This window comes from Zootoca vivipara, chromosome 6 (genome assembly GCF_963506605.1).
Source record: "Zootoca vivipara chromosome 6, rZooViv1.1, whole genome shotgun sequence".
In the NCBI taxonomy this organism is placed as follows: Eukaryota; Metazoa; Chordata; class Lepidosauria; order Squamata; family Lacertidae; genus Zootoca; species Zootoca vivipara.
This window is the reverse complement of record NC_083281.1, coordinates 91744471-91758237: the sequence shown is the minus strand read 5'-3', so window position 1 is coordinate 91758237 and position 13767 is coordinate 91744471. Positions and strand designations below refer to the sequence as shown.

At 40.4% G+C, this 13767-nt stretch overlaps 1 protein-coding gene across 5 annotated transcripts in view; it reads left to right on the top strand.

Moving 5' to 3' along the window:
• SLC23A2 (solute carrier family 23 member 2) overlaps window positions 1-13767 on the top strand; it is a 78345-nt gene that overhangs the window by 16083 nt on the left and 48495 nt on the right. The gene's annotated exons all lie outside the window — the stretch shown is intronic.

The window sequence follows — 13767 nt, the reverse complement described above, 5'->3', positions numbered from 1 at the left end:
GATAAATGAATGTAGTTTTTTTTCTGCCACTTGCAGAGTTGGGTCTAATCGCCTTTTAAAGGTGTCTTTAAAAGGAGATTAGAGCACCAGGTAGCGAAAGTGAAAACATAAGAGGCAGCACCCTGCTTGCCCCACTCCTTCTGCAGCCAGAATGCCCCCCTCACTGGGAGGGAGATGTTCCAGCTTATGGCATTGCTGCTAATCTTCTCTGCCCCAGGGCGGAGCACCCTGGCTTTTGTCAAGTATGGTGCAAGGGGACATTCTGCTGGCTGTGAAAGTGAGGGTGGGGCAGGGCGGAGCAGGGAGGGACACATTCCCGTTTTATGAGATGCCCTGGTTATGGTATAAGCTTTCCTGTAGAACAGACCACTTCATCAGCTGCATTTTTCATGAAAAGCTAGTATTGTAAATGACAGTTTCACAGATTGCATTCCACATTACTCATTTTTTGTATGACGAATTAGTGTCTCCAGGCTATGAAGAATTTTATAAGCCTCTATAATTTATTGAACAGAAACAATGGGGTGCCTGGGGTGAATTTCAGGCATCTCTTTCCTGAGGGGAATTTACTTTAAGTGGAGGACTACAAGAATGGTTTGGAGACTTGCTTGAATTTCACAGTTGTGCGCTCACAGGCAGCATTTGACAGGCCATGCTCTTTCAGCCTCAGCCCCGCCCCATCTATAATAGGGCATATAAATTTAACCTACATTACAGGGTTATTGTAAGGATTAAAGCAATATAATTCACATGAAACACTTTCAGGTGTGCAAAGTGCTATATAAATTGGTACAAATATTTCCTTGTTTGTTTATTACTTTTATATCCCACCCTTTCTTCCAGAGGAGCTCTGGGTAGCAAACAACAAGGGATAAAGCCACAAAGCAATGAAAAAATATTGAAAATATCTTTAAAATAATACTGCATCTCTCTCTCATTGTTCCATTGATTAACATTTTCACCCATTGTTCCATATACCCTTCAATCCCTTTGATAAATGCTGTCCCAAAGTCCATAATTTCCATAATTCTCTTCATAAATACCCAAGGGACATTGTTGAACACCTTCTCAGCATCCAAAAATATTAATTTAGCTTCTTTTTCATTCTTTTTTAATGAAAACTTTCCATGAAAAATATAGCAATGGAACACTTTCCACCCTGTATCACCCTAACTTAAAAAACAACAAAAAAAAAACCACACATGCAACTTTAGTGAACAAATCCAGACATTCACTCTGGAGAAGAAATTAAAACATGCACTATGCATGGTCCAGTTTGGATTATTGTTTGAGCCTTCGTAAGCCAAAGTTTATGAAATATATGTGTGTGTGTGTGTGTGTGTGTGTGTAGGCATTGCGCGTGCGGAGGTCACAGCCTTTCTCCATAATTGCTGAACCGTAATGTAACAAATTTGGCCACAACATTCCGTGCCAATCAGGGAGGGATCTGGCATTAAAAAAACCAAAAAAAACCCCCACACTTTCACACCTAAAATTATGATTAAACACAAAAAAGTGGCGCCCAAATTAGACATCACCACCAGAAGCTCTGAAAACTCCAGCAGCATCCAATAGAAAGGCAGATCGCACCCTGCCGCCTCCAAAGCTGCACTGCCAGATGATACCACAAAATTCCACAGCAACCAACTGAAAACAGTCCTTTTGCAGCAACAAGGCCCAGCTTTTTCAATAGGCCGCAGCATTGCCAAGCAGGAAAAACTGAGTAGGCCACACCATTCAGTAGGCCACAGGCAAAAACAAACAGAATAGGGCCTTTCACAGGGTGGGGGAATCACAGGGATGAAGCATAACAACAGGAGAGGGGGCTCATAGGGATGAGGCACAACAAAGGGAGGGGGGAAACACATAGCCATGGGGACCCTGAGTCAGCCAAAGCAGTGGGGGGTGGGGACATTTTCAGCAACACGCATGGGTGGGGGAGTCTTATTTTTGAAACTTACAGTAGGGGAGTCAGGGTTGGGAGAGGGCAGGTGAGGGGACTCTGAAGCATAGCTGCCAAGTCTCCCGTTTTTCACAGGAAACCCCCGTATTTTGTTACCGTTTCCCCCTGTTATCCCGAATGGATTTATATCCCGTAAATCCCCCTGATTTGGAATGCAGCTCCTGCCGGCGGCCATGTCCTGGCTCCCAGCTGTCTGCGCATGTCTGGACATGCGCAGAAGCGATTTCTGGTGCCCAGACATGCAGACACAGGCAGCCCGGCACCGGAAGTCACTTCTGCGCATGTCTGGACATGCATAGAAGCAACTTCCGGTGCCACACCGCTGCTGATCCTGGATTTTTCAATCCGGGAGTTGGAGGGTATGCTCTGAAGGGAGACTCTGAAGGTCAATATAACAGAAAAGGGTCCATTTAATACAAAAACCCACAGCAACGCGTGGCCAGGCCAGCTAGTCATAAATAAAAATTGAAGCTGAGTTCTCCTTCCCTGGCTCATTTTCCTGGTTTATTAGCTGACATTAAAACACAGCCCCCATGTTCAGATGCAACATGTAATTCTGGCCTAATGCACAGACTTGTGGTGAAGCCAGTTCATAACGGCAAGAAGGGATGGGTTTGGAATTACTGTCTATGCCAGGCCAATGTGAAAAGAGTTGCTATTCAGGTTATACCTGTGGAGTTGTTGTTCAGAAGAACCTGGCAAATGATTCCACAAAAGCCCACACAAAATGTTTACTAACCCACTCGCCCACATATTTGTCCTAATGATGACTGTTACCTTAGTTCACTTTAAAAGGGATTAGACAAATTCGCGGAAGGTAAGACTATCAATAGCTTCTGGTCATAATGGCTGTTGGCTGTATCCTACTGCCAGAACAATCTCTGAATATCAGTGAGAGAAGGCTACTGTGCTTATGTCCTGCTTGTGGGCTTCACATTGGAGCCCTCTGGACCTGGCTGGCCACTGCAGAAAGCAAAATGCTAGACAAGATGGGGCCCCAGTCTTTTATGTTTAATTGATGTCTATAAGGGTGGAGGAAGGCATGAGGAAAGTTTTCCTATTTGATCTTGTAGAAACAATTTGCCTGCCCTGGGTAAGGTCAGCTGAGTGGTTATTTACAAGCCCTGTTGTAAAAGACCAGGATGGAAACCAACATTTTAGAGCTGTGGGCTCTGGCATTGTGGCTTTTCATCTTAAGCCAAACAATTGAACATACGGTAGCTGCTGGAGGCGTTGAAAAGAGACTGCTTAAGGCTAAACCAACACTGAGTCAAGTAAAAAAATTCCTTCTTTAAGGTGCTACTGAAGGAATTTTTTTTATTTTGCTTCGACTCAGACCAACACGGCTACCTACCTGTAACTGAGTCAAGTGTTAGAAGAAACCAGTGAAATTGGATGTCATTACGTGTGCATATGTGTAGAACACTGCTGCTTAGCCCAAAGAGTGCTATGAGGATGAAATGGAGAGGGAGGAACCACGTGTGCCACTTTGAGGTCCTTAGAAGTAAGGTAGGATATAAATGTAGCAAAGGTAGTATAAAAAAGAAACACGGAAAGCAAATGTATTCCCCTTCCCATACTGCTTTCCCATGCTCTGGCCAGGTTCTCAAGTTTCCCTGCAAGTACATGGCAATGAGCTGATGTGAGCATTTTTTGTGCGCCGATATATCACTTGCAGTGCTGTACTAAATCCAATGCAAATCATGTTTATATAGTCCCAGATTTGTGGTGAGTGGATATTATTTTTGTGTGTTTGGGGGCAGAAGGAGCAAGCTCTGAAATGCTGATTATTTGCATGTTCATATCTTTCCTGACATTAGAAAGAAAATCCTTTACAAGGATGCCATTCTTCTGAAATCAGTAATTAAATCTGCATGGCTTGTAATTTGCATTAATTATGGTGTAGGTCCTGTATAATTCCACACTCAAGGAGAATAAGGAATCCACAGTGAATTAAATTCATCTGGAAACATTGATATGGGGAGACATGAGCACTAATTATCTTGGTGTATTTTACCCATCAAAATGAATTATGAACACTGGACTTTGTTCAAGAACTAAAATATGCTTACAATAAGACTAAAATCCCCCGCATCCTTTTTAAGAGTATGGCTATGATTCTCAGGTGGCTAACATCACTCGAGTAGAGGGCAGAAGTTTGAGGGTTGCATTTTTAAATAGTTTCTTTAAAATGTTAATTCTTTTTTGTTGTGTATTCTTTCTCCTTGTGTTTTGGATTTCATATTGCTAACTGTCTTCTAAGTGAGTGTATCCTGTAAGAGTTATGTAAACTAACACACTAAAAGAAGTTTTATATATATATATATATATATATATATAAATTCTCTTTGCGGAAACAATATAACTGTAAGTTTTGTCCTGTACTTTTTGTGGTGAGAGGTGAAATCCTCAAATCAATTTTTTTTTAAAAAAAACCCTAATTGCTTTCACCTCTACAGTATATCATTTATACCCCAAACACATGAAATGATTTAACAGTGTTATATATAGTGTGTGTTGCAAAACTTGTCAGAAGAGAGATGCTTGCTTCTGCTTCCTCACATATCCTTTGTGTGAATGAATTTGGGAGTGTTTCTGTGGGGTATTTGCATTAATATTTACAAAGTATATTTGTACCAGAAAGATACTTCTGGTTTTTAAAAATATATTTATTTTAAAATAATATTAAATGCAAATAGGGAGTATTTATCTTGTGAACCGCCCTGAGATCTTACAATGCAAGGAAGTGTATGTCAAATAAAATAAAATAAAATAAAATAGTGAGCGACCAGATGTGTTTGCTTCTCAATTATGATGGCCACTTGTCTGCCTGCCTTCCAATAGCTTAATGGGCACAACAAGTGGAAGCTAGATGGCGCTGTTGATTTGTACTGTATTTTTTTTTGCATCGAAATGTCTGGGTTTGAACTTTTTTTTAGAGAGAGCAATTGCAAATTAAGGTTGTGGGTGTTTTGTGAGGGGAAAACTGCATTCTGTGCTGTCTTTTTCTATTAACACAATAGCCTGAATTCTGAATTATCTACAAACCATATTAATGCTTCTGAACTATATGCCATAAATGATTATTTATGGAATTACTGTATAACCAAATGGAACTGTATAAGCAAAGAGGTTAAACTTTCAGCTTTTTAAAAAGACCCCTCAGGCACACAGCATTGTTATACAGGTATTAATGAATCTTAAGCAAAGCTAATACTTGTGCTTTTCAGGAGTTGAGAGGGTCAGCCCCATGTTTGCCTGCCTGCTTATATCAAGATACTAGGTTCCCAAAGGTCACTTATATGAAAGATACTAGGTTCCCAAAGGTCACTTAGTCAGCTAAAACCTGGTATTTCCCCATATCACTTAAGACACAACAAGAGCGTGATGGATCCAGTCAATGGCCCATCTAGTCCAGCACCCTGTTCTCACAGTGGCCAACCAGATGCTCATGGGAAGCCCTCTCCTTCAGTTTCCAGTAACTGGACTTCCAGCTGTGGAGGCAGAACATAGCCATTGTGGCCAGTAGGGCTGGCAGAATTATCTGATGTGCTACTTTTCCTTCTACACATAGAGTACTTATCTTCATACATTGCTTCTCCATATTTGACCACCACAACTGAGAAGACCAAATGCAAACTCATTGACTTGTGTAATAATATTGGAGAGAATGCCTTCGTCTGATCAGAAAATTAATAGCCATTGATAGTCTTGTTCTCCATGAATCTTCCAATCCTCTTTTATTTTTTTTTTAAAAATATTTTTATTAATTTTCCAATTAAAACCAATTATATCACATTCAATATTTCAAATTATACACATATATATATCAATCAAACCGAATGTTATGCCAAATCATCCCAATCCTCTTTTAAAGGCATCCAAGTTCATGGCCATCCCTGCCTCTTGTGGGAGCAAGTGCCATAGTATAATGGTGCATTGTATGAAGAAGTATTTTCTTTCAACAGTATTGAATCTTCCAATATTCAGGTTCATTGGAGGTCCATGAATTCTAATGTTATGAGAGAGGGGAAAACACCTTTCTCTATTTACTTTCTCCATGTCATGCATAATTTTATAAGCTTTTATAATGTCACCTCTTGTTCACCTTTTCTCTAAACTAAAAAGTCCCAAACTTTAATCTTCGTGGTTAACCTTTTCCAACTCTACAATACCCTTTTTGGGGTGAGGCAACCAGAACTGCACACAATTTCCCAGTTGTCTGCAGTAATCTTATGTCATAACTTTAATTTATATTTATATGTTTTACATAAATATATAGTTATTATACTTGATGTTACTAAATGAGATTAGTTATTAAGTTACTTGCTGATAAATATTCTACAGCCTTTTAAATGTGTCTGTGGGAAGGGGGATTATTGTTTTGCTGTTTTGTTTTACTTATTTACTTGTTTTTATGCTCTATTTTATTCTGTGAATTACCCTGATATGTTATGATGAAGGGTGGTATAGTAGTAGTAATAATAATAATAATAATAATAATAATAATAATAATAATAATAATAATACAACAAATTTCCTGAAATGAGTGGGGAAACAGTTTGGGTGCATGCAAAGGTTTCCCCACATCTGTGACTTTACCTTTCTCTAACAGTACTTTGGAGCAGATTCTTTTGCACAGCTTGTAACTTGAGCAAACTTTTGCCACTGTGGCAGAAAATTGCATCCCAGCTTATGGTAGATGAGGCATAATTGCAAAAGTCAGTGCTTATGCTTTTGTTGTGGCCAAATTGCGCCACATGTTTTTTTGCAATATCATGATAGATTGTTAGAACGATGTTAGAATGCTGCTTCCTTATGGAACTTGATGACTAATTTTTTTCTCATGACCTGTATTTTCAACAGTAAACTTCATGGATTGCTCTACATATCTATAACTGATAATAGAAGTGGGTGAACCAGAATAATTTGCCAGTGTGACAATAGTTTTTTTCAGAACTGGACATCCAGATTTTGAAGGAGTTGGTTTCGCACCTTTAAGGGGCTTTGCATACATATTTCACAATACAGTGATTACAAACGCTTCAGGTTACAGACTCCGCTAACCCAGAAATAGTACCTCGGGTTAAGAACTTTGCTTCAGGATGAGAACAGAAATCATGCTCCGGCGGCGTGGCAGCAGCAGGAGGCCCCATTAGCTAAAGTGGTGCTTCAGGTTAAGAACAGTTTCAGGTACCGCTGTATGTAGAATAACTGATGATGACATAACCCATCTACTTTCAGCAACCAGAAACATCATAACCAGACATTGGAGAGACCTGTCAGCAGTAAGCTTGGACCAATGGTACCAAATAGTATGGGAAACAGCCTTACTAGAAAAGCTAACAAATAAGCTGAAAATGACACGGGGACAAATAGAAGAGGACGCCTTCACCCCAGTATGGCTACCCTTTATACACACACAACCCAACAAGACAATGACAAAAATCTACTGACAGCATACAAATCAGAATGGCTAACTTTAAAACACCCACCCACCCCCCTCACACATGAAAACAAAAACCACCACAGCTCACCACAAATGAACAACCACACCCTAGGCCAACCCCTAATCTCTCTCACCACCAAAAGAACACAACCTGCACAAGCAAGGCTGACATCAAACCCTACATATATGAAGTAAAATAGAAACGCTGCCACCCAATCTCACCCCCACCCATCCTCTCACCCCCTATCCACCTCCTTCCCCCTCTTTCTTCCCAATGTCTCAACAAATGAAACTGATTTGCAAAGATGATACATGTAAAAATATGAGAGAGATACACTGCACATACCTTTGTAAATCAAGAAATCTTTAATAAAAGTACTTTAAAAAAACAAATCACAACTGATGATGACAGATGCCGCCTGCATTCTGCCTGGTTTGCAGAAGCCAAGTGTACTGTACTGTTTAAAGGGATTGCTACTGTAATATTTACTCAAGGTTCCTAGTTATGTCAGAGGCATGTAGTAACACCGTGTGACCATGTGGTGTGTCTTGGTATTTTTTTAACAGTTGTGTAATGTATAAGCACTTACTCTGATAGGATAAAGTACAGTTATACAATATATGGAATATAAATCCTTCTGCATGATGCTTGTGGTGCTAGTATGATCGCTACAGCTGGCAGCTGCTGGTAGGAACCAGGCGAAACTATTCCACAGAGACTCTGCTATCTGCCCTGGTGTCTTGAGGTAAGGGAGTCGTTAAACAGGCTGAAAGTTGTAGCTAATGTAAGAGAAGTTCAGCTAGAGAATTTAAATGGGTTATATGCTGATGTTTTGGTCTTGAAAATATTACACTTGAAAATTTGAATTTTCATAACTTGAAGTTTCTCCCCTCTACAGGTTATGAAAATCCAAATTATCGAGAAGTTAGAAGTGTCAGTGTATTTCTGTGTCCTGAGATAAATAAATCCAGACTAATCTTAAAACTATTTTATGTGCATTGTTAATAGGGGTGGGGTTGCATAGTGTCTGACTTGATTTGAAACTTGACATGGCCATGAACTGACTAAATGGACTTAGGCAAAAACTACACTGTCATAGAATCATAGAATTGTAAAGTTGGAAGGGACCCCAAGTGTCATCTAGTCCAACCCTCAACTAAAGCACCCACGACAGATGGCCACCCAACCATTGCTTAAAATCCTCCAATGAACACCCCTTCTGAGAGAGTCTGTTCCACTGTCAAACAGCTTTTACTGACAGATAGTTCTTTCTGATGTTTAGTCGGCGTCTTCTTTCTTATAGCTTGAAACCATTAGTTTGAGCCCTACCCTCCAGAGGTTGATCCATCTTCTGTGTGGCAGCCCTTTAGCTATTTGAAGAGGGCTATCATATATTCTCTCAGTCTCCTCTCTTCCAGGCTAAACATGCCCAACTCCCTCAACCATTCCTCGTAAGACTTGGTTCCCAGATCGTTGACCATCTTGGTTATCGTCCTCTGCACACCTTCCAGCTTGTCAATATCTAGCATTAGTTATCTAATCTGCAGCTTGGGGGCAATACAGTAATATGAATAAAAGTTTACAAGATAATGTACCGGTATGTGAAATGCTTTGAACACACTAAAGTGGAGTGTCTGATGAGGAAATGTAGTTTAGAATAAAGCTTTCAGTTTTGGAGACTTGGTGGGTGCGCAGAGAAATAGATAAAACTTTGTAAAAAAAATACCTATAGAAAGGAATGACTACATATTAGTTTTCTTGAGGAATAACCAGTCATATAAATCATTATGCATTTTTTAATCTTTATTGCTTGGCTTGAGAGGCTCATTGAAGTGCTTTGTTGAGGAGAAAACAGCTGCTTAAAACCCCCCCACCCGCTTCGTTACTTTCAGGTAACCTTTTCTGATCCAAACAAAAAAGTGGCAATATGTATGAACACCAAGCAAGAACAATTCCTTTCACTTTTCAGGAGATCATGTAACAATTAGAGCAGGAATTTAAATTTAAAAGATGCATTTTAATTCTGAATGAACATATTTTTGCTATCACAAACTGAAGGCAGGGCAAAAAAAAAAAATTCCTTCAGTAGCACCTTAAAGACCAACTAAGTTTTTATTTTGGTATGAGCTTTCGTGTGCATGCACACTTCTTCAGATAAGTGTGCATGCACACTTCTTCAGAAGGCAGGGCATTACTCAAACACAGTTACCGGTATTTTCAGGAAGCATGATTTGGATATGCTTAAACTGTTTGCATTGTGAATGGCAGCTCTGTTTGTGTGTGTGTGTGTGTGTGTGAGCTTGCTCCCATGCGTATACAGCATGGTGCTGCACTAGCAACAGTCACCACCACAGTCAATGTGAACAATGGGATTCGATAGAGACAAAGCAGAGACATGCCCCAGCACAAGGTATTTGACCCTGACTGCCACCTCTACCTTACAGCACAACCCTACAAGCATAACATTTTGGGTTGACCATCTTCTGATCATACCTGGACTTTAATGTAATCAGAAGAGGCCCTTTTACATGTATGTGTCTGGGGCATGGCTGATAGGAACACAGAGAAAGGCTTTTTTGGGTTGGTGTACACAGTTGGTGGAAATTCCTACTCGAGAGTTCCATGCTGACCCCTTATTTTCCTTGAAGCTTGAATTTGTTTTATTCTGGGTTGTTGTATTTGATCATTTTAATGTGTTGTAAACCGCTTTAAGGTTTTTTCTTTAAAATATAAAGTGGTATAGAAATGAAAATCATCATCACCACCATCAATTGGGGGGAAATGGCGCCTAGACATTCCATTGTACCGTGTTTCTCATATTATAAGACATGTCTTATATTTATTTTTTCCTCAAAAAACCACACTATGGCTTATTTTCAAGGGATGTCTTATTTTTTTCCTCCTCTTCCTGCCGCAGCCGGCATTGCTGCTGCGCCTATCACTATGTCTTATTTTCGGGGTATGGCTTATATTCCTTGAATGCTTAAAAATCCTGCTATGGCTTATTTTATGGGTATGTCTTAAAATATGAGAAACAGGGTAGTGACCGTAACCTAAGTTTAAGGTGGCATTTGGCGAATAGCTTATATATGTGAGTTTCCAGCACTGGTCATGGCCAGTGGCCAGGGATACTGGCTATTATAATCCAAAATATATGGAAGGCATCAGTTCAGGAAAGCTGAACTAAATACACTCTGCACTTTTGTTAGTGTGTGTATGTGTGTGTACAGTGGTACCTCAGTTTAAGAACAGCCCTGTTTACGAACTATTTGGTTTATGAACTCCGCAAAACTGGAAGTAGTGTCCTGGTTTGTGAACTTTACTTCAGTCTAAGAATGGAATCCGAATGGTGGAAGGGCACCGGTGGCGGGAGGCCTCATTAGGGAAAGCGTGCCTTGGTTTAAGAACGGACTTCCAGAACTGATTAAGTTTGTAAACCAAGATATACACAATGGTATCTCAGTTCCCAAACAGCTTAGTTGTCGAACAAATTTGCTCCTGAATGCTGCAAACCTGGAAGTAAGTTTGTTAATGTTTTTTGGAAGCCGAACGTCCGATGCAGCTTCCGCTTGATTCAGGAAGCTCCTGCAGCCAATCAGAAGCTGTGCCTTGGTTTTCAAACGGTTTTGGGAGTCGAACGGACTCCCAGAACAGATTACATTCAAGAACCAAGGTACTACTGTATATAAATTGTGGTATTGATGCAGTGTGCTGTGCATATAATGAAAATAGATGGTGATGGTGAGTTTAAAAAACAACAATCCCCCACCCCGAATGTCCTGAATGTGTCTGTTGGACTATTGTTGATGGTTATTGAATATTGTAAGTTTCCATCATCCTACAGTACCTCCGCAATATCCCACATTGCCCTCTGTGTGAGACTTGAGCTTCTGGTCATCTGTCTTCTGCACAGCCTAGCTGCTTGAGGTTTCATGGTGCTTGCAAGTATTTAGTGATTCCCAGGTGCTTCTTGTCAAAGCCCGAAGGGGAAGAGCAGAGAGTAAGAATGAGAGTGTGGTGAGGAGGAAGTGGATGCCTGTATCACTTCTTCTGTGCCCAGTGCCAGCTGGGAAATCACTCTCAGTACATCAAAGTGCTATTGGATGTGCTATCTATCTTTTCTTGTATGTAACTTCTTCTTTTTACGGATAAGCCACAAACAAGCTTTATAAATTAATTAGAGGGATTCACAGCCTTTCCCCCCTATCTTGACCTCCACATCCACCCTTGTGTTAGTTCCATTTGAGTTTGAATCTTTGTGCTCCCTTGTTATGAGGGAAATGTGTGAACTAGCTATTCACCCAGTTTCATTGGTAAGTTGTGTTGCTAGAAATGCTATCTTTATCTCAGCTTCATGGATAAGGATTATGAATTCAGCTTGTCCATGTGGAATTTTCCAGTTGATACGACTACTGTGGAAAAGCCAGCAAGCTTGTATCTTATCAATGGTACATCCAAATTTCTTGCATCCATCTTTCTGCAACCCTTTTTTCCACTGGAAGAAAACAAAGGCTTATTTGGTGTCACTGGTCTTACAGGTGCCAAATAGAGACTCAGAAGCTGCTGTCCTGTAATGAATTGGGAATTGTCTTTTGTGCAAAATTGAGGTTCTGCCAATCATTGGTCTGCCAGCTAACTATTCTGGCTAATCAAAACTCTGCCCAAATACAGTAATTATCTGCTTCACTTGTTCAAAATGCTTAAAAGCATTATTGTTTTGCTAATCAGGACAGTCTGTGAATTTTTTTTCAAAATGTTCCTGGCCTGCTGGCCAATCTTTTGATATTGATGCCAGTCTCTTCGCCAATCTGATTTTCACTTATTTCCACCTTATTTCCCCACCTTAAAAGAAAGGTTTGTTGTCTCCCAAAAAATTGTTGCAGAGGGCTGTGTGTGTTTTTCCACCCTTCAGGTCAGGTGAGAAAGCAGAAATATAATTATGAAGCATTTGTAGTTTGCATAACTAGCTAGGCCTTCCGCTGTTGTGAAAATGGAAAGCAGAAGCTGGAGGCAGCTATCTTGAATGCATGAGTTGAATTACAGTAGATTCTAGCAAGTGTGATGTTCCCTTCCTGGAGGCCTTCACAGCCCAGCCAACCTGAATCCAGGTCTTTCTGCAGCAGGATGTGCTTGACAGGTATTTGATAGACAGCCTTGGTAGGCTACTGAGACAGGGTGGGGTGGTTTTACTGAATTTCTGTTGGGCTGCATTGACTTGGTTTGCAGGCCATTCTGTGCCTTCTAGGATAATTTTCCACCACCCTCTCCCTTGCCCTCCTTGCCTATTTCTAGTTTTAAAATGTGCCTGTAATCATTCTAGGCAAGCTTTTGAGAGAAGAAAGGAAACAGTCCTTGTTTTGTTAGGAATTTTTTTGTGAGATTATACAGGGATTTGTTTCTCATGGTGATTTCTCAAAGGCCATTCATTGCCTTTTGCTTCAGGAATGTGGCTAAAAATGCTACAGGCTAATTTTTTGAGCTAACACGAAGGAAGATCAGTGTAATACTCTTGATTGCCTTTTACAATAATTCCTCTTTATTGTGCCTTTTGATGAAAGCATTTTGTATTATTGCTGTTTCTGGCTTCATGATTTATCATATGCTTTTTCTTGGAGTCGAGCACCACTTTTGTTAACTGCTTTTAAACTGCAGGTGTCCACTGATAGAATTTCAGAGCTGGAGCAGAACATGCTTGTTGGCTACCTGCCATTCTTTGAAAGGAAATGAGTAATGGGATTTAAAGGAATGGCAAAAACCTGAGAGCAAGGTTACTGTTAACACACAATAATATGGTTGATTTGAGGAGGAATTGATTTGTTTGAGGAGGAATTTAGACTGAGGAAGGAATAATTGGTATCTCAGGAGCTCAATCCAATCATCTCATGTGGCCACCAACATTGCCTGTAGCCTAGTGGTTCCCAAGCATTTTAGGGCCTCCACTACCGCCCCCCATTTCCATAAACTCATCCCTAGTGCCCCCTACCCTATAAAAACATTACTTAGTATAACAGATGTCATAACACTAAATTCCATATTCAGAGATGTATTGTCCTTGCAGTGTGGATGGGTCAAGAGCATTGCACTTGTCTTGTTCTAATGTCCTTTTTATGCAGCAATCCGCTACAAATGTTTGAGCCCCCTGCTGAAGGAGTGGTTAAATTGTTCTGACTCCTACAGGGTTTCCTTTTTATTGAATGGTTGCCTGCATGATCGTATGGAGGAAGTAGCAGAATATCTGAGCAACACCATGAAACAGGGGTCAGCAAACTTTTTCAGCAAGGGGTCGGCCTACTGTCCCTCAGACCTTGTGGGGGGACGGACTATATATTTGGGGAGGGGGGTTTGAACGAATTC